At 40.9% G+C, this 20,883-nt stretch overlaps 1 pseudogene; it reads right to left on the bottom strand.

Moving 5' to 3' along the window:
• Positions 1-13,973: 13,973 nt before the first annotated feature.
• LOC135714426 (xanthine dehydrogenase/oxidase-like) lies at positions 13,974-18,977 on the bottom strand (annotated as a pseudogene).
• Positions 18,978-20,883: the final 1,906 nt, after the last annotated feature.

Here is a 20,883-nt window from a genome sequence, read left to right as displayed (position 1 = left end):
AATCACTTTTCAATCAAATGTAAGGAACAAAAGTTATTAATGATTCGTGTCACTGATGTCTTATGATTATGCTCATTAAACTATTCAGCAGGCAACATTGGTGTTTCTGATGCGAAGAATAGAGCACAAATATCATGGCTACTATGTCACACTGTAGAATACAGTGTTGCCCACAGAACAGCTGCTTGATCATGCCATAAGATTATCAACCTCTTAAACAATTAATAACAATTTAATTTGACATTTGGCTGAAAAGCAACATTGCGCAAAGTTGTAGCTTAGAAAATTTCCCGTAAGAATAGTGATAGAAATTTTCAAAAAAGCGATATGGAAAATGGGTAAAAGACATTGAACAAAATGTTTGGTTTTTCCATAGTAATTTCCATATAAACTTCGAATAGTTTGTGCCAAGTCAGTTTCTTACCAAATGAGTTTAAATTTTGGGAGGCTAATCAGGACCTGATTTGAAACCGTTTGAGCACTGTGGAGCGAAAATTTCAAATTTTGCATCAGTCTAGTACCTATGTTTTTTCTCCAGTTTTTAGCTCCATTTTTAAAGCACAAAAAGAAAGTCCAAAAAACGGTTCAGGATCAATGAATTTCGGATGACTCTATTTTTGCCATTTGATCCGCTTTTTCGTTCCCTTCGATTCCACAATGCCCAGGGACCCAATAAAGGTTAACCGTATTTCGACAGGACAGTTGCTGTAATAGTTTAGTACATTCCCACACCAGTTTTGACGTGTAATTTTTTGATTTCAAAGCATTCAAATGTCCAATAAGATCTCCATCGAAGAAATTCATGGACCGTTTGAGCCTTAGATCACTTTTCACTGCATCCAGTTGAATAAATTGATGAAGAGGAAGGATATTGAGTAAAGCATCTAAGGCTGTAGAGGGAGTACTACGCATTGCTCCAGTTATGGAAATAGTAGCAAGCCTTTGTAGCTTGTTTAGTTTGACTTGTGCCGTTTGTTGCTTAGTTTTCGGTCACCATATAAGTGAGGCGTAGATCCTGGGTTTAATTATGGCCGAGTATATCCAGTGTATCATATTTGACTTCAGACTCCATTTTTTTCCAAACGTTCTTTTGCAGGTCCAAAATGCATTGGTTGCTTTTCCTATTTGTTGATCGATATGTTTGTTCCAGCAGAGTTTACTATCTAAAGTTACTCCTAAAAACTTTACTTCTAGAGATAGTGACAGCTTTACGTCTCCTAGTTTAAGATCTAGATGGACTTTACGTCTTTTAGTAAAAGGTACAATAGTTGTTTTTGTAGGATTGACATTTAATCCCTCATCTTTGGGACACGATAGCACAAACGAAGTGAAAAAATGTGGTTCGTTGTAATAGAATTTTCTTAGAAGCTTGTGCCATCATCCACCAGATGGGATACTATTTTTGTTTTGGTTTTGCACAAAGTTGATTTTGTGTACAATGGTTCTTTGACAGTGTGCAAAGAGTGTATCATTTTGTCATTTTTTTTATGCATTTCAGTTTTGAGTAAAGTGTAAGAGATAGAACCAAAACATTCTAGTACATTTGGTGAAAATTCTAGTTAAATCCAGTAGTAGTGTTAACGGCGCCGGTGGTGTAGTGGTAAGCGTGATTACCTCTCACCCCAGCAGGCCTGGGTTCAATCCCAGTCGGCGCCGCCGGGATGTTCTGAGGCATAACATCTCTGATCACGCCTTCCTCCGGATGGGAAGTAAAGCCGTTGGTCCCCGGTTCATGAGTTGATGGGTCGATAGGTAGGGTCCAGGTGTGGGAGCTGCCTTCCTGGCACGTCGGTAGCATTGGTGCTCAGCACGGAAAACAAGATCGACGGAAAAAACAAACCAAAGGAAAAAAAAAAAAAAAAGTAGTAGTGTTGCCATGTGGTACAATCCAGTAGTAGTGGTGTTGCCATGTGGTACACTGAAAAATTGCAATAGCAGGTTAGTCACCAAAGTTTTCGAGCCGCTCCGTCTGTCACTTCGTTTGTGACGATAGTGTGAATTTTAATGCTTTTTGCATTTTGTCGAAAACAACTTTAACGAATTTTTCACGGACTATAATGACAATGCCATCCACAAACCCAATTATTTCGAATCCTTGATGCTTTAGTTTTAAAAGAAGGTCATCAACACCTAGAGACCACAGAAGGGGAGAAAGAACACCTCCTTGAGGACAGCCTTCTACAGCTGTTACTTTCACTACTGAATCTCCTAGATTAGCTGATATTTCTCTTTTGGATAGCATTTCTACAACCCAGTTGATTACTTTTTTATTAAAACCAAGATTTCTCATGGCGTTTATCATCGACGTGAAAGATGCATTATCAAATGCACCTTCAATATCAAGAAACGTTGCTGGTAGAATGTCCTTAGCCGTAAAGGATTTTTCTATTTTATTAATAAGAGTATGAAGAGCTGTAATTGTTGACTTGCCTGACTGGTAAGCAAATTGTGTCTTACATAATGGTTTATTAAGAAGTATTTCTGATTTAACATATTCATCTATGAGTTTTCCCATTAAATTAAAAAATAGTGAAGACAGGCTTATTGGTCTTAATTATTTTGGTGATGATTTATCTCTTTTGTTCGCCTTTGGTATGAATACCATTCGGTCTTGTCTCCATTTTTTTGGGATGTATCCCAATAAGAAACTAGACTTGAACAATTTAATTAAACAGGAATTATTATAGATTTACAATTTTGAATATGTGCTGGAAAAATTCCATCTGGGCCAGGGGATTTAAATGTACTAAAAGAATCTATCACCCATTCAATTCTAGATTTTGTAAATATTCTAATGGCAAAGTTTTCAGCCTCTTCATTTGACATTTCTAGCCCACATAGTGAGACATTTGTTTCGGTAGATCTATCAAGTTCACCACGATCTGAAGATGTGGCATTTTGCATGCAATCATGATTTTGTAGTTGATCATCAGTAGGAACGGACCCTGGAAAATGGGTTTGCATCATCAGTTCCAGAGTTTCATTTGAGCTTTCAGTAAAATGTCTTTTGAGAGTTCCAAGACCCTTAGAATGATCTTTTGAATGAACTTTTTAAAATCTTGCAGTTTCAGGAGTGTTTTCTATGTTTTCACACATGTGTCTCCAATCTTTCGGCTTGGATCTTCTTATTTCTCTGTTATATTCAGTTAATACCTCTTTATATTGAGACCAGATTGAATGCAATTCTAACAAATGTGTTTGATAAGAACCTGTTATTTTTTCCCTTGATTTGTTTTCCGTCGATCAACTCATGGACCGGGGACCAACGGCTTTACTTCCCTTCCAAAGGAAGGCGTGATCAGAGATTTTATGCCTCAGAAAATCCCGGCGGTGCTGACTGGGATTGAACCCAGGCTCTTTGGGGTGAGAACCAATCACGCTTACTAGCACCTGTTGATATTGTAACCCTCGTCAAGGGTGACAATTATTGAACACCGTTTTAACGTGTTGCCTTTAATTTTATTCAAATAGTTATGTTATGTGTTTTGGTTGTTGGTGTAAAAAATATCGTACAGCATTGTCTCGCGTTTGTAATGAAGTTAGGTCCCGTTTCTCCTCCCGCTGCAAAAGAAGGCTATACATAATCAACATAACAGTCGAGCGCGGTTGCAGGGGAACGGTAGCTGTTTTGAAATTGTTCGATATTTTCTGGAAAGTGATTGTCGAACAGAAAGTTTCGAACCACCCTACTACGAGAACGACGCGTTTTCTGCTCCGTCCGTTTTTACAAAAAAAACGAGTGTTTTGGGCCATTTAAGCGACGCGCGATCGCTGGAGGATCCGCTGAACATGTATGACAGTGGAGTTCCCCCGAAAAATACCGGTCCGTGGTCTGGAAACTGTGAACAGTGAAGTGTGTTGGATCGATGCCACTGAGGGAAGCTATGCGTTAAGGAGTCTTTCGTTTCTTCCCCTAAGGATCCTTGAAACACACGCCCAAGTAACATACACGGCTAACATACACACTAATCCAGCATTTAGTTGTTCGGCATTTTTTTGTACTGGGCTTACACGGTAAAACGAAAGATTTACTGAAAATTCAGTTTAAATCAGGTGAATAACCGACGTTCTGCAAACCACAAACTGAACTTCGGTATCGTTTGATGAAAAATACTGTACACAGAATATTTATTACTGAAAAAGTCGTTAATTTCCAAATTTTCGTGACTATATGCAAAGTCAGTAAAAATAATTACTGTGCACAAAGTAGTCTTTATTTTTTTACCGACTGGTCAGCAAAATAGCCACCTTGTTTTACCGACCACGAATTGTAAAACTCTAACCTGTCAATTTTATTCCCGCCGCCATTTAAGCTTCAGTAAAATCCGGGAGCAAGTGTTTAATCGCACAGTTTTGTTAAAATTTGAATTATATCATCAATTATATCATGACGGAACTGAGAAAGCTTGACAGCGAAACTGAAGAACTATTTCGTTGGTACCAACACTTATTATTTAATCTTTTTGCAGTTCCTTGATCTCCAACAAATTTTGACTAACAAAATGGATGTTTCCATTGTTTGCTTTCACTGTCGACGCGCTATTCCGGGGTACGTCAAGGGATTAAGTCGTCATGTTATTTGGCATATTATAAACGGTGAATTGCACTGCACATTCACTACTTTTAATATAACTGGGTAACACGGTATAATAATGAACCAAATAACTGTCTTCTCAGTTAAATTGCAGCAAAATAAAAAAAAAGAAAATACTGGGTTTTCCAGTATACGCAACTCGAACCAATTACTGAATGAACAGTTATTTTTGACAGATTGACTTTACGGACAGTTCGGTAATGCAAATTATTTCTGTGATGATTACTGGGCGATCCGCAATTCAAAAACCCAGTAAAATTTTACTGACTCCAGTAATCTAAAGTTAGTGTGTAGGGTATGCTAAGCTTTATATTAACAGTATATTGGCCTTATATTGCAAAAAGGTGAATTAGCGGGCTTGTTGGTTACTTGGGTGCGGTGGCAGATAGTTATGCAGGACGAAGCAGGCTGAACTGAAGGAACCACCATTCGCTCACACTGATTAGTCATCCAACACATATGAATAGTTCCCCACAGATTCGCAAATCGTTTCGATAGTTTTAGAATTACTTGTTATTTTACACAGTTGTTTATTATTGTCCAACATGTCATTTTACATATTTGGTTCCCTAGTTTTGCACACGATTAACACTTGAAACGGGATTATGCAAACATGATACACATCAATAGAAAAACATGTATCTCGCGAACGATTTGTTTGATCGAGATGGTGTCTTGAGCAAAGTTGCGGGCAAGTATTGTGCCTTTCAAGAAAAAATATACACTGTAAAAAATAATTTTATTATGTACAAAAAAAAATGAAAATTATTAAAAAAATATAAAATTCCTCAAATTGCCAATTTTATAATTATTTTTTTTTTATATTTATATTGTAGTTTAAATAAAGTGCTACTCACTGAAAATGTGTATTTGCTGGGCAATTCATAAACAAAAAAAAAGTTATGAATTATTGAAAAAAGTACTATTTTACAAAATACTACCTACAGTTATCAATTTTTTTTTTTTTTTTTTATATTATAGTCACTTTAACACTCTTGGGTCATTCGTGACTTGTTCGGGGGTGAGATTTGAACTCGTGACTTTGGCGTGAGAGGTATGGATGTTAACCAGTACGCCGGTGTTATTATTAAAACACATTAAATTTACAACAAAAAAGCTCTTAGTGCTTGAATTGGCTAAAGTTGTTATTTTCGAGATACTCGTAGGTTAAAATTCACTTATCGCATAAGTTGAGCAATTTTCACCTTTTAGAGATGTTATTCGTGAGTGTCCAATCTTGAAAATATTTTAAACAAAAAGCCCAATTAATTTCCTTAAACTTTGCACTTCACGGTTTTGCAATCAGACGCACAAGTCTCTATACAACAAGCGTTGAAAATCAAGCCACTTAATGTCTGGTACCTAATTGCATACTTAGGTACCATCTAATTCTTCATTGATACCTAGCCACTTGGTTAGAATATTTATTTCAGTAACAAAAACTAACATTTAAAGAGCTGCACAAGCATATCTTAAATCAGTTGCTATCTGTGGAAAATAGAAATAATTTGAAGGACAGGGATTCAGTACTATTCTACAAAGTTTCATTTGTGTTGAGGTAAGCTTGTTATTCAATATAAATTGTATATGAATAATACGAAGAGTAGCACTTTATCTAAACTACAATGTAAATAAAAAAAAAAATAAAAAAATAAAATAAGCAAAAGTAGTTTTTTTTTTATAATTTGTTTTTTTTTTTTGTAAGTAATAAAATATATTTTAAAGAGTATATTTTTTTTCTTGAAAGGCACAATACTTGTCCGCCACTTCGCCGAAGACAAGTGTTAAGGGGTTACGCCTACCTGTAAACTTTCAAAAAATCGATTTTTTTATTGTCCTAATCGAAAGTTTCCTCAAAAGATCAAGTTGATCCGATGAAAATTGTGAAAGTTATGCGACGTACAAAAATATTCACTTATAGTGGACTAAACCCAACTTGAAACTTTAAACGCGATTATCTCGGAATCATATTTTCAAAACCAGTGCCGTCCGATTCGTTTTGATTTTTGTTCAGTACTATTTTGTGCAGTCCACGATCGTTCGGATTTCGTCTATCATTTAATTTAGATTTTTTACAGCCGATCAAAGACAAATTTTAGGGATCAAAAATCGGCACTTCAACTTTGCAAGGCCGCCATTTTGTCAAAAAATTAAAAAAAAAAACCGGACGATCAAGGACTAGTTTAACACATGCTTAACGATTTGACATGGTTTTTTTTTATTTCAGATGATTACATCACAAACCGCAGTTGGCACCGCAAAAAGCGTTTTTTAGAACATCGTCCACAGGGAGCAGCCGTGCGGGGCACCAGGACCTCGTTTTTACAGCATCGACTGATAAATGTACCATTTAATGTGTGTTCAATATACGGCAGAAAACCGATTTTCAATATGTTGCGTCGTTTTCGAGAAAAAAAATCCAAACTTTCGCTTTTTTTCGGTCTTGCAGGTAGGCGAACCAAATATGTAAAATGGCATGTTGAACAATAACAAACAACTGGGCAAAGTTTCAACATAATCGGAGAAGGTCGATCAAAATATTAAAAAAAAATCGTCATTTGAAATGGAACTGCTGATATGATGATAACAAATATATTATATTAACAATATGATCCACTCTTCCGCTTAGCTGGCGAACCAAATTTTTAGTGATGAAAGCACCTCTGTGGCCAAAAAGGCTACCAATGTATTTGTTTATCGTCACGAGGGAAAAACCAAATGAAAATTTGTTTAATATTTCAAATGAATGTATTTCAGCATATTATTTTATTTGATGACAAAAGTAACATGTTGGACAAATTTTAAAGTAATATACACAATGTAATTAATAAAAATAATGTGACTCTTACTTTTGTAATAAGTGCTATATTCTGGCTTTTTTTTAACGCTAGATGGTGCGTGAAGCATTATTTTGCGGGTCGCCATTGCAATATTTGGAAAATGCATGAATGGATCATATTGTTAATATGATATATTTGATGATACTCCATTGTGCATTCTTAAACAATTTATTGGATAGGCTTCCTTAAAAAAAATGTTGCTTTATTCACCTAATGATTTACATTTTAACAAACTTAACCCGATCCAATATTTTTTGCAAAATCCCCACTCATCCTGAGGTAGCCGTCCTCCGCTTGGAGTTCCAACAATGCCTCGCAGTTGTAATCGCTGTCGTACTGTTTTATCACAGACGATCAGACGTATTTTTTTAAATACAGTTTCCTTAAATATGTCGTCACGGAACTCACTAACGACATCTCGTGAGCTAAGCGGCGCCGGTAATGTAGTGGTAAGCGTGATTACCTGTCACCCCAGCAGGCCTGGGTTCAATCCTAGTCGGCGCCGCCAGGATGTTCTGAGGCATAACATCTCTGATCACCTTCGGGATTTAATCCTAAGGGAAGTAAAGCCGTTGGTCCCCGATTCAAGAGTTGGTGGGTTGATAGGTTGGGTCCAGGTGTGGGAGCTGCCTCCCTGGCATCGGTAGCATTGATGCTCAGCACGGAAAACAAGATCGACGGAAAACAAATCAAGGAAAAAAAAATCTCGCGTGCTATTCGTGGAAAAAACTTGCACACGTTGCATACTAGTTTAACAGAATGTATATAAACGTTATATCCAATGTCAGGGTATTCGTGAAACCAATAATACTTAAATTGAACGTTAAATGCGTGTACGACGATTGAGGAGAAAGAGTTACGTCTCTTTGTCTGTTGTCTAATTATCAACGCCTCGAAAATAGAACCACTCGTGGTTGATGCGCGTTTTCAGAATTCTGGAGATCCAACGGAGTTGAGCTTTGGAACCGTCTTCTACCAGGACTACATTCAGTGTTTTGTTGGTGTTATCAGTTTGTTTATTCTGTTGGATTTTCCGTGCTGCAGCAGTGAATTTAGGCTGGATAAATCAATTCATCACGCTTCGTTTTCTTACACATTCACAAAAAATCAATCTCAAAAGTCACTAAAAATGCAGGGTTGCCAAACTCATGGGATACTTGATTGGCACGCTTCGGCACAGCTTTTGACACAGCTTTTGACACAGCTTTTATTTGGCTCCAGCTTCCTCGGCAAGGTCGTGTCACATGTTCTCATTTACGTTTTTGTCAGCTGGTCCGAGTTCAGATCCGCGGGGATCCTGTCCACAGGGAGTGCTTCATCGAAAAGATCCTTGTCGAAAGCATTCGTCTTCCACTTCCAGTCACAAGTTCTCATCCTCCGTACTGCCACTGTTTTCCCTTGGCCGATGCCATATCGGATCACCTGCTGGTCGCTATGCGTATACCCTTCGCACACTCTCCAATTCATGTTTGCCACCAGTGACGGACTGCAGAAAGTGACGTCGATAATGGATTCCTGGCCATCTCTGCGAAAAGTGCTGCTGGTGCCTTCGGTGGACAGCCGTACTTGCCAGCTTTGCCAGAGCTTCCAGCAGACTGTGTTTTCTTGCATTGGAACATCTGCTTCCCCACTCCACTGCCCACTGAAGCCTCCCGTCATATGATCTTTCTGTCCTCTTTGTTGCAGAGCATGACCTCGGTTGCTTCGTGCAGCCTCTTGCAATGTGACGCTTCTCTCCGAATTCCCTGCACAGATCAGATCTGTCAGGGCTATTGCAGTTTCTCGCCTAGTGACTGAAACCCATGCACTTTAAGCATCGCTCCAGTTGCTTGGTAACCAGAGGAGTGACTTTCAGCGAGCACACTGTCCACCAAACCTTTACCTTGCCCGTCTCCAATAGCATGTTCGCTGCAACTATCGAAAGCTGTATCACCGCTGTATACATGCCACCGTACGACTTCCTCGTCCGGAATAACATCGGGACATCTCCCAGATCACAGTGCACCTTCAACGCACTTCGCAGCCTCTCTTCTGTAGTGATCTCGTCCAAATCCCTGCACTCGACCACTGTCTCCTGGGATAGAGCTCTTACCCTTCGCTTTAGCCCCTTCGCCAAGAGACATTTCGACGAGCTCCATGAAGGCTGAGTTCTTCATCGAAGGATCTTTCTTCAGCTCAAAGAGCATGTTGCCTTTCTGGGTGCGCCTGGCTTTCACCACGTTATCTCCCAGTTCTTGCAACTCCGGATCCTTTCGAGGTTTTGTTTTTTGCTTCGACGATCAGGGCATCGCTCCCGACAAGGCCTGGGTTTCTCCTCCTTCTGTTCTTCTTTTCTCTTCACTTATTTTTCGTTCCGGTTTCCCGCTTTTCCTTCGGCTTCTTTATGGTACGCCATCCTTCCTTGTAATTATTGAGTTTTAACAACTCGTCTTCCTCTTCTGGCGTTTTCCTTTTCCTCTTCTCCGAGCGTGGATTTTGGGGTCCTTTCGGCGTCTCCTGCGCACTTAGATTTTTTCGCCGAGATGGGCACCACCGAGCAGCCCGGCATTTTATTTTGCTGGATCTCAGTGAAAAACTTGCTGAGATTCAGCTAACAAACGGGAATTTTGCCGAGACCTCAGCTAACAAACATATTTTTTGCTGAATTTCCAGCAAAATAAAATGCCGAGCTGATAACTTGGCTCTGTAAAGTTTATTCGATTGAGCCTGTACAAATAAAGTAATTAAAAAAAATGCTGGGCTGCTCGGTGGTGCCCATCTCGGCAAAAAAATCTAAGTGTGTGTGCTTCAGTTGTTGCTTTCTCCTTGTCCTCGATCAGTGCCCTTTCGCCAGTCTCGGCTCTCGTCCTCAACGCATCCTGTTCACGTTCGGCAACAATCATGGCGGATTTGAAACCATTTCCTTTATTGCCTTGTGGACGTTGCTTTTATGCTTGACGAAGTCATGGAGTTCATTAATCCTCCTCCTGACCTCCTTCATTTATGTAGGTCTTTCGAAGCTGCAGTCCTTCTTGAGGTGTGCTGCTGCTGGTGATCACTGTCTGGCGTCTTGCTGTCGTCCTTCATATTTATTTTTATTTTTTTTCTTTTTCATTATTTTTGTTTTTTGCTCCGTTTTTCTCCACTCGTTGTATGTAGTCACCTATCGGGGGAGAGGTAGCTCATCGATTCTTCCGGTTCGCCTCCTAGCATCGTGCTATAAGGTACCAGGCGATAACCAGGGTAGTTGATCGATAGCTCGATGACGTCATTTCGTTGGCGTCTGCAATGGGAAATTCTCATAGCAGGCTTTGACGATGGGACGTTGTCGAGTTGTTGAATAGCAACTATCGTGGTAACTCACCGATTACCTGTCGATCTGCCAAATTTGGAAAGACGTCTGCATTGATTTGTCTCATATAATAATATTCCGCCCACTATATCACAAGAAATTGCGAGTAGCTGAGTGGAATGGAGATAAGTTAAGCATTGGGTACAGGACCAAGTCTCCCCTGGGTGGTGCCAAAAGATGAGCACAATAGAATCATCAAGTTGCCATAAGGCACGGAATGAGACTATTGCATGGCTGGGTAGTAAAAGTCTTCCATTCGTTACACGGCGAGTGAGAGCGACTCAGGTTTGAGTTTGGTTCACTCATGGTCGCCGGGAGTGCGGGAACTCGGCGATGAGTTAATTTACCTCATGTTTTCCCAGGTTTTTCCAGGATTTTCCAGGGAAAAATTCCCGAATTTGAGAAAAGTAAAGATTGGATTCACTCAGTCTATTGGTACTACTCCGAGACTGAATAAAATTTTCGTCAATTTCCTCATTTTCCGGCAGATTTTTTAGGTTTTCCACAGGAAACCATAAGGCAAATTTTACTCATCGCTGAGTTCCTGCACTTTTGGCGATTGTGAGTGAGCTGGGCTCAAGTTTGAGTCGTTCTCATTCGCCGTGTAGTCATTTCAGGTGGATTAGAACAGTTTTAGGTTTAAGGTGGGCGTTGGCCAGATTTGGATTTTTCAGATGTAATCCTGGATAGGACCCTGTCATTGAACGTCGCGTGAAAGTGGAACTTAACGAAGGCCTAAGTACTTTTTCGTAGTTTTTAGTTTTCGGATTTGAAAGATCGTCGGTTACAGTGGCCTGCTTACTGAGCAGAAAAACGCGGTCCCAGGTCCTTACATATCAAAGAGATTTATGGTAAAATCGCATGTGTATCGTGTATTTTGCGAAACTCGTTGTTGTCGTTGGTTCCGGGTTTGAATGGATACACAAATTTGAGCAACGGTATTATGTGATATGAGGGGCTCGGTGGCCTTAGAGCAACCGTTTTTGCTTACTGAGCAGAAAATCATGAGTCTAATCTCAGGCCCATCCACATTCAAGATTCGTCAATCGTTTTATTTGTTAATATGACTACATGGTAATAACAGCAACTCGGTGATTAAAAAGGTGCTCGTCTGCCTAGTGGCAAACGTTTTTGCTTACTGAGCAGAAGACCGTGGGTTTAGTCCCAAGCTCCTTCGCGTTATATGATCGTTAGGACATTAATTCAGCTTATCGTTTACCAAAACGAAGCCTGCTGCAAACCCAACCCTCTTATCCAACATCCCAGTGATTCCTCGTGGAAGTGCAGAGGTGTTCTCGGCTTCCATCAAAGCGAGTGTCATGTCAACACAATCCTTCCCATTCCTTTCTTGACCTGTGTTCGGGCGCGGCCGTCGCTGGTATTGCCTAATTTAAGATCACCAGTTTTTACACATTGAGGATGATTGCTAGTCCCAAGCATCGTCTATTGGTTCTCTGTGTAATTACAGCTGATCTGGCAGTAACAGAGTAGCAACCGTGGGCGGTCAATCAAGCTCAAGCTCAAGCTCAAGCACTCGTTGTATGTAGTCACCTATCGTGATCCCATGGTTATCTCTGCAAGCCATGCTAGGGTTGACACGGTCCTTCATGGGGCCGTGTTCAGAGCCAGATCGGCGTAAGTCAGGAATGTTACATCTGAGCCTGCTACCACAAACGAAGTGACAGACGACTAACTGGCGAAGAAATCCATTAAAATAATGTGGTTCACTGTAATAGAACTTTCTTGGAAGCTTGTGCCATCATCCACTAGATGGGTTAGTTTTTTTGTTTTGATTTGAACAAAGTTTATTTTGTGTACAATGATTCTTTGACAGTGTGCAAAGAGTGTATCATTTTGTCATTTTTTTATGCATTTCAGTTTTTAGTAGAGTGAAAGAGATAGAACCAAAGAATTCTAGTACGTTTGGTGAAAATGCTAGTTCAATCCAGTAGTAGTGTTACCATGCACAAGCCAGTAGTAGTGGTGTTGCCATGTGGTACACTGAAAAATTGAAATAGCAGGTTAGTCACCAAAGTTTTCGAGCCGCTCCGTCTGTCACTTCGTTAGTGCTACTACTCACCAACCACCAATTGGTGAAGAGTTTTGAACGTATCCGGACGCCTGCCAAGGTTTTACCGGGATGGGGCAGCCGCATCATTAGCCCACTCGCCATTTCAAGAAGGTGTCACCCTTCTTTACTCAGGGAGCAGAATAGCAACTGTCAGGCCTGTAGCGTGGTATACAATCCATTGTGCCGTGTTGTGTCTATTATTTCATGCCATGTCCAGTATACCGTAATCAGGATCTTACTGGCTTTGATCCATATGTGCTGGTTGGCACTCCTGTGAGTTGACGAAGCATTTCCTATCTCGCCGTGCTATGGTTAACGCGCCAGTTTTCGCGTTGTACCCCCTCAATTTGTTATTGTCTGTAGGAAAATGTAGCCCAGGCTACACTCCAGTGTGTATGAGTGTGTAGATATGACAAGAACACACAAATCAATCTATATATTTGATATTTTACTAACACTTTTAATACTGACCTGATCCTACGTTTATTCAGTATATTTTTTTCAATAGGGGGACCGTAGAACGTTTTTGAGAGGTTTTACACCCCTTCCTGTCCCTTATTTTTTTAGATATTTTAATGGACCGTAGACACTCGCCAACCCACGGCATTCCACCCCAACCCCAAATGTATCTACTTGGTTAATTAACAGCCCCTTGATACAATTCATGACTTTCAAATGTATCGAAGAACACTCAACAAGTTAATTGCTATAAACAGATTTTATGACTATATATATTTTTAATTATTTTAGGTGTGTGTTCTATAAAAAAATGTGACCGTAGATTTTAATTTAAATGTCGTTAAAACAATTCTTTTTTTTTCCTTGATTTGTTTTCCGTGGATTTTGTTTTCCGTGCTGAGCACAAACGCTACCGACGCCAGGAAGGCAGCTCCCACACCTGGACCCTACCTATCGATCCATTAACTCATGAACCGGGGACCAACGGACCAAAGGCGTGATCAGATATGATAGGCCTCAGAACATCCCGGCGGTGCTGACTGGGATTGAACCCAGGCCTGCTGGGGTGAGAGGTAATACATCACCGGCGCCGCTGTAAAAACAATTCTTAGACTACATCAAAGTGCTTCAGAAAAAATCCTGTGTTTATTATGTATGTGAAATAATTCGGGCGTTTTTATTTTTAAATCTAAAAACAATTGTCTTAACTGAGTTTGTACTGTTCAATAGAATTCCCAGCCAATAAATGTATCAATTCAGGCGTTGTGGGTGCTCCCAATGAAACCCATTTGTCGCCAGCAGGATCGGCATCGGTCCTTGCCGATATCAGCGCATGCCGGATTGCGAACAGAACCACAACGCTCATAACGGAAGCTGGCTCTCCGGTGATTTTCGATCTTAGGACACCCACCGGATTCGGGCTGTTCTGTAGGAAGCGAATCCTAAAATCGATTGGAATGTCCTTCGCTCCCGGTGGTTTGTAGTTCCATGAACGGTTGGTTAGCAGTTCGCCGTTGGTCGGATCGAAAATAATCTTTTCTGTTAGAAAGTATCCCAATCCCATGATGAAGGCACCCTCGATTTGACCAACATCTATTCCAGGGCTCAAGCTCTCTCCAGTGTCCTCCAAGATGTCCACTCGGGTAATCTGTAGGTTTCCGGTGAGAACGTCGATTTCAACTTCAGCGCAACTTATTCCCCAAACTATGTACGGTTGAAGTTCTGACTCTTTGTACATGTAGGTAGCGCTGAGATCTATATTCTCACGATGAGCTTGCCCAATTATAAACTTCCATGAAGCATCCTCGCTCTTCTCTCGGATGGGATGAATTCGTGTGAGCAGAATTTCACATGCCTTTTTAATTGCCTATGTTAAAAATCATATGTAGGTATTTAAAAGATTTAATCAACCTGCGCACATACTAGTATATACTTACATAACCGACTGCTTCACTGGTGTAACTAGCCTGGGTACAAACTGCATTTGGTGATATCAGATTATTGGTCGGTTTTATGACGATCATCTCCAGCGGAATTCCTAGCACGTGAGCTGCCACTTGGGCGGCTTTCGTGTTCAACCCCTGGCCCATTTCGATTCCTCCGTGAGCAATGGAAACCGTCCCGTCACCGTGATAGATGGAAACCAATGCGTGCAGTGCTCCCAAATAGCACATTTGATATCGCATAGGAACGATGGCAATTCCTCGCTTTCGCCAACGGTTTTGCTGATTGAAGCGATTCACTTCTGCCTTTCGATCGTCATACTGAACGTCTTGGCGAAATTGTGGTAGCAACTCTATCATCTTTGAACCATCGGCCATGTTTGACATGCGGACGTCCAATGGATCCAACCCTGTTGCATGAGCCACGTGCTCCATGATTGTTTCGATCATGGCAGTTGCTTCGACTGATGCCGGTGCCCTAAGCCAAGTGTTGCTCGCTATATCCGTACGAGCGTTCAATGGCTCTATTTTGAAGCCTTCATTAGCGTAGCAATTGTGATAGTAATCGTTTATGTAGAAAGGTGTCTCGTTGTACGACGACCCGGAATCGTGAATGAATTTGTTATAGAGCTTCTGTATTCGGCCTTCCTTTGAGAAGCTTACTTCGTATTTGGAATGGCATCCGTAGCGTTTTCCTATGGCCGCCATATTTGATTCAAGAGTCATAATTAACCGAACGGGTCGTTTCGTTAGATGTGCTGCTAGGGCACAAGCACATGCTACGAATATTGATCGGCTGGCTTTGCCTCCGTACGATCCTCCCAAGCGACGAACGTGGATGTTTAGACGATTTTCCGGGATGTTGAGCATTTGGGATATAGCGATCTGGACTAGATCGACCCACTGAGTAGATGGGTAAATGTCCATTTCGTTTTCGACAGGAATACATATGCAAGTTTGAGTTTCCATATAGTAATGGTACTGAAGACCTAGGTCGATTTGACCCGAAACTTTCATTGGACCATGCGAAGAATGCTCGAAATTTCGACCGATGTATCCATGATCAGTTCCAATGATGCGGTCATTTCGATTATGATCAATGATTTTGCTGACGGTAGAAAGGACGGGGTCATTAGATAACTCATAGGTTATCTTGACTAGTTTACTGGCGCGATTGGCCAGTTCAAAGGATTCGGCAACAATAACTCCAACCGGATGTCCATGGTATAAGACCTTACCGCTGCAGAATATCTCTTCCTTTTCTGGACAAATGTTCTTAAACGGCATTACTTCGTTTTCACCGGGAATGTCCTTAGCAGAGTAAAAGGCTAGAACTCCAGGGATCTTCAAAACCTCACTAGTATCGATCTGCAATATTTTGGCATTGACTTCAGTTGCCAGTACAAGCGCAGCATACAGTTCGTTTGGCATGGCAGGGATATCGTTGATGAATTGGGAATTTCCAGAAGTCTGTGCAAGTCCTTCGATCTTGGGAATGTTCTTGGTCAAAGGCCAATTCTGGGGAATAGTATCGAACTGTTGAGATCCGGTAGACGCTGGTCGATCTAAAACTGTGCCTCCCGATACAAATTCTGGTTTAATTGTGATGCATTTTTCAGCAGCTATGTTCAGGATGAATTTGTAGAATAGTGAAAGTGCCAAGCTTTTGCGAAACACCGGGGATGCGTCCGGTAGAATCCAATCAGGGGTGAGTTCGTCCGACAGAATTCGCAGAGCGTTTTGAATGGTGTCGTTGTGGAAGATATTTTTACCAGTCAGATAGGTTTCCGTTGCTTTAGCATGAGTGAACTGAGTGAAAAAATGCTTTAAGTAGCGTAACTTCGGTTTGGTCTTCAAATACTTACATTTGGGTGTATTCCTCCGAAGCAAATTTTTGCAAATTGCAAAGTGGGTTGACTAATGTTAAACTTGAACAGGAAGGCACTGTTGACGTAGGCATGAGCATTCTGGGCCCTCGGCATAATCTTGAAGGAACGGAATACGTGGGTCTTTGGATTAAAAGGAGGTATGGTGATGCTCAGAATCAACTTTTTATTCATATCCATGTTGATAAACTTTGAAGGAGTGACGATTTTGGTCTCATCAATGGAATCTGCTGTAATAAACCGGATTGGTTAAGGTTTAACACTTGTAAATTGAAGAACATTTACATACCGATTATCAATGTTGCTCCAACAGCCTCCAGAATCAGGTATAAATCGGATGGAAACTCCTTGTGCTGGTTCTTGATACTTAGATTTCCGGCAATCGTTCCGGTATTCCGCACGGGAACGTTGGCAATCAGGTCGATGTGCTTGACAAGTTCCGTACAATGCGCAAAGTTAGGGTTCTTGCTGGCAGCGTTGGACAGAATACTCATCAATTCAGTTAACGATACGTTAGCTCCGACCACGATGGAAAATGAACAGGTGGGCAGGAACTCACAGTCTCCCAGTGTTGGTGAGTTCTTTGCCGTTAATGTTCACGAAAAGTTCACTATTTTGCTATACAGAAATTCAAAACAAAAATTTTATCTGCGGATTTGAACAGTTTTTGACCTGTTTCATACTACCGGAAGGTGTATGCTGGTCACAAATGCCGTGCCAAACTGATTTCCTACTCAATTAATCAATCTTTGATGTGAAATTCGCTAATAAACACGAGGCGCATTTCGTATAGCAAACATGCCATAATAAAATGGGCATGGTTCATTTAAGTAAACAAACTAACACTTCTTCCGACTGTTACACCTATGTATTAGCCGTCTCGAGCTCCGACGATCAAATTGCTTCCAAGTGAGTGCGAACGAAGTTCCTCGATGGAACTGATGTCAACGAACACCTGTAGTTTGTCGCATCTACGGTAGACTCCTGCGAATGATCGTTTAGATAGATAAGAAAATTTAAGTTATTTTCGTTCTACGTACCATGAGCTGTGTTGCCAGCAACCAACATGTAAGGCTTCGTTCCGATCTTTTCAAAAATGGCGAACACATCGCTAATGTTGTATACTTTGTGCCATTCCTTGTCTTCAGCGAAACTCATATGAACGCCCTTCTTTTCGTTAACATTTCCAGCGGCAGAGCATTTCCCGGCGCAAGCACCTCCGGTTTTGGGACAAATCTTGGTCAGATCTTCAATGTCCATGCAAACCTGTTTCAGCCTAGGTTCCGCATCATATGCCAGTGACTTGAAGGCGTCCAGAATTGGTCTATAGCCGGTGCATCGGCAAATGTTGCCTCCGAAGGCATTCTCGACCTCGGCCATCGATACCTGACCTTTTTTCGACTCCAACAGGCTGTACATGTTCATGACCATTCCCGGCGAGCAGTATCCGCATTGCGTACCATTGAAGTGCGCCAGAACTTTCTGCGTTGCATGATAGCCCATTTGCTCATCTCCGATTCCTTCAACGGTAACGATATCCAGCCCATGACATGCGAACACGGGAAACAAACACTGCAAAATCAAAAATATCTCGAATCATTTTGAACCAATTTTATCAAGTCTCTTCCTCTCTTTTACTGAATTCACTGCATACGAAACGGTTTCACCACTCACTGGATGAAAGCTTGACACATTCACCATGCATGCTCCGCATCCACGATGGAAAATGAACAGGTGGGCAGGAACTCACAGTCTCCCAGTGTTGGTGAGTTCTTTGCCGTTAATGTTCACGAAAAGTTCACTATTTTGCTATACAGAAATTCAAAACAAAAATTTTATCTGCGGATTTGAACAGTTTTTGACCTGTTTCATACTACCGGAAGGTGTATGCTGGTCACAAATGCCGTGCCAAACTGATTTCCTACTCAATTAATCAATCTTTGATGTGAAATTCGCTAATAAACACGAGGCGCATTTCGTATAGCAAACATGCCATAATAAAATGGGCATGGTTCATTTAAGTAAACAAACTAACACTTCTTCCGACTGTTACACCTATGTATTAGCCGTCTCGCTCCGCATCCTCCCTCCAGGCACATGAATTTGGTACCACGGAGATGGGCATGGTTGCGAATGAACGTGTTGAGTGAAGTATCGATGGGAACGGTGGATGGAGTCACTGAAATGATAGCGTTTATATATTTTGTTTTGAGTCACTCCTTTCACCTGCTTACAGAAAAACTCCTTTCCATTGATTCGGAACGTGATTGTCATGTTTACTTTCCGTTGAGTTAAGATTTATCAAACAGTAGGCTGATTAACTTATGTAACCAGTTAATAACACTCCACGATGTGATGCTCTGGCCAGATTCGGCCTACTGTAACAAACTCTTGCTGCTAACTGGTTGGTTCATGCGGTGTACGCTTACAAGTAGTTGTTTTTCAATCACCGCATTTAAGAGAGAAAAAATACAGAGCAACGGAGAGCTATTCAACATGTGGCCGGTATCCGTCTAGAGAAAAACAAAAAAAAAATCGTATCGAGGAGAATGATGTGATTTTCAGAAACTGCTCGTGGATATTCTGCCTTTCTGTGTGCAGTAGGGGGGGAATTAAGTCCCCCTAGGAAAATGTTAGATTCTCTACCTAAAAGATATACGAGATCTGAAATCTGATTTCCGATTAATCTGTAATCCGATTTTGTCAGCCCCTTCACGCATCAAACTTTTCAGTAGTAATGATTTATCGTAAATAAAAGCTATTTATCCAAATTAATAACGGTAGCTGTTAGAGTCAACATTCCTCTATCATCGAACGGGGAATTCTAATCTACAAATCAACACAAGTACCTATAATTCAAAAACTTTTATTACGGAAACTAACGGAATGATATTTTTATTCGACGAATATTTTATTGTTATACTCTCATTATCTGCTTTCCTCTTTCTACTTTCCTACCTAAATGTGCGGATTTTGTAGTAGTTTCTGGCTATTTCTAGAATGCGCTTCACCCATTAATCCTAACGCATGCATGCGGACATTTCAAGAGCCACATGTGAAAAGGGCATATAAGCTTTTTGTAAACAAACCTTTGTAAGCCCTTGTTGCGGCCCAGAACTTATAGTACTAACATTAAAGCACTAAATTACGAGCAAATTATACACACAAAATGAATTACAAATTAACTTAAAAATACCCACCACCCAGAACACCGCTTCTACACTTCTACATCTATATAGGGTAAATTATGGCTTCGGCACCAATTGACTGTTTTCGGCAACCGAAATTGAAACGTTAATTTCACTGTATTTTCCCATCAAAACTCTTCGCTGATTTCGAGTTGCCGATAATACGCAGTTCAAATGGAAAGGGTGCCGAAGAAAAAGAGACTGCCGACAATAGTCTCACTCACCTGAGAAGTTTGGAGCGTTGTAAAAACATGTTCAACCCGTTTTGATCAATTCTGTCGATTGGAATTGGTAGAACAGGAAGCAGCAGATAAATGTCAACAAACAAACCTGTCATGTATGTGTGTGACGCTGAGAAATCGCTAATAGAAGTTCGGACGCTGCTTAGATTGACGAGAATACGTAAATTCCCCTACATCCCAAATGGATTACCCTCCACCTCACACTGAACACGGCAAATAAATCAGTTACCTAAAGACCCAAGCGCAATGACGGCGGAAGCGGAACGGCAACGGCAGCGGAAAAGCCCGATCTGAGTAAGCCTGCTTGTCGGATTGAAAACTAGTTAGATCCAAATCGATTTCGGTTAGGCATCTTGATGTCATTAGTGACAACCGTCAAACTTTCCGTCTCCGTTCCGCTTCCACCCACATTGCGTTTGGGCCTTAAGAACTACAAAGCAACACAGGTCAGTTTTTGCACTCTCGTCCGAAAACTATCTCGGTTCGCGCCAGTCCGCCCAGTGATTGAAACCACAATTTCGCCGTTGTTCACAAGTTCGCCTTTGTCGTCGTGCCGGCCAGATTTCGGCATTCAAGCAAGAACAGCCCTTTTCTCGCCATTTTAGGATTACCCACGCAAACAAACACCATCATCAGGTAGGGGAATCTTCCTCCTTCTAGCTGGGTTTGCTAGTTTCTGTGAGTGAGCTACCAGTTGCCACGAATCGTTGATTGAAGTGATTGTTTACAAAATCAGATACGTCGATTTGAATAGTTACGTTTGAAATGCTTAAAAGATTTCTTCCAAAGCACCAACAATATAACGAAGGGAAGTGACTTCGTCGTGATAG

Source organism: Ochlerotatus camptorhynchus, unplaced genomic scaffold (genome assembly GCF_037179485.1).
Source record: "Ochlerotatus camptorhynchus isolate MF236.1 unplaced genomic scaffold, CSIRO-AGI_Acam_v1.1 ptg000044l, whole genome shotgun sequence".
Classification (NCBI taxonomy): Eukaryota; Metazoa; Arthropoda; class Insecta; order Diptera; family Culicidae; genus Ochlerotatus; species Ochlerotatus camptorhynchus.
This window is presented reverse-complemented; position numbering and strand designations above follow the sequence as displayed.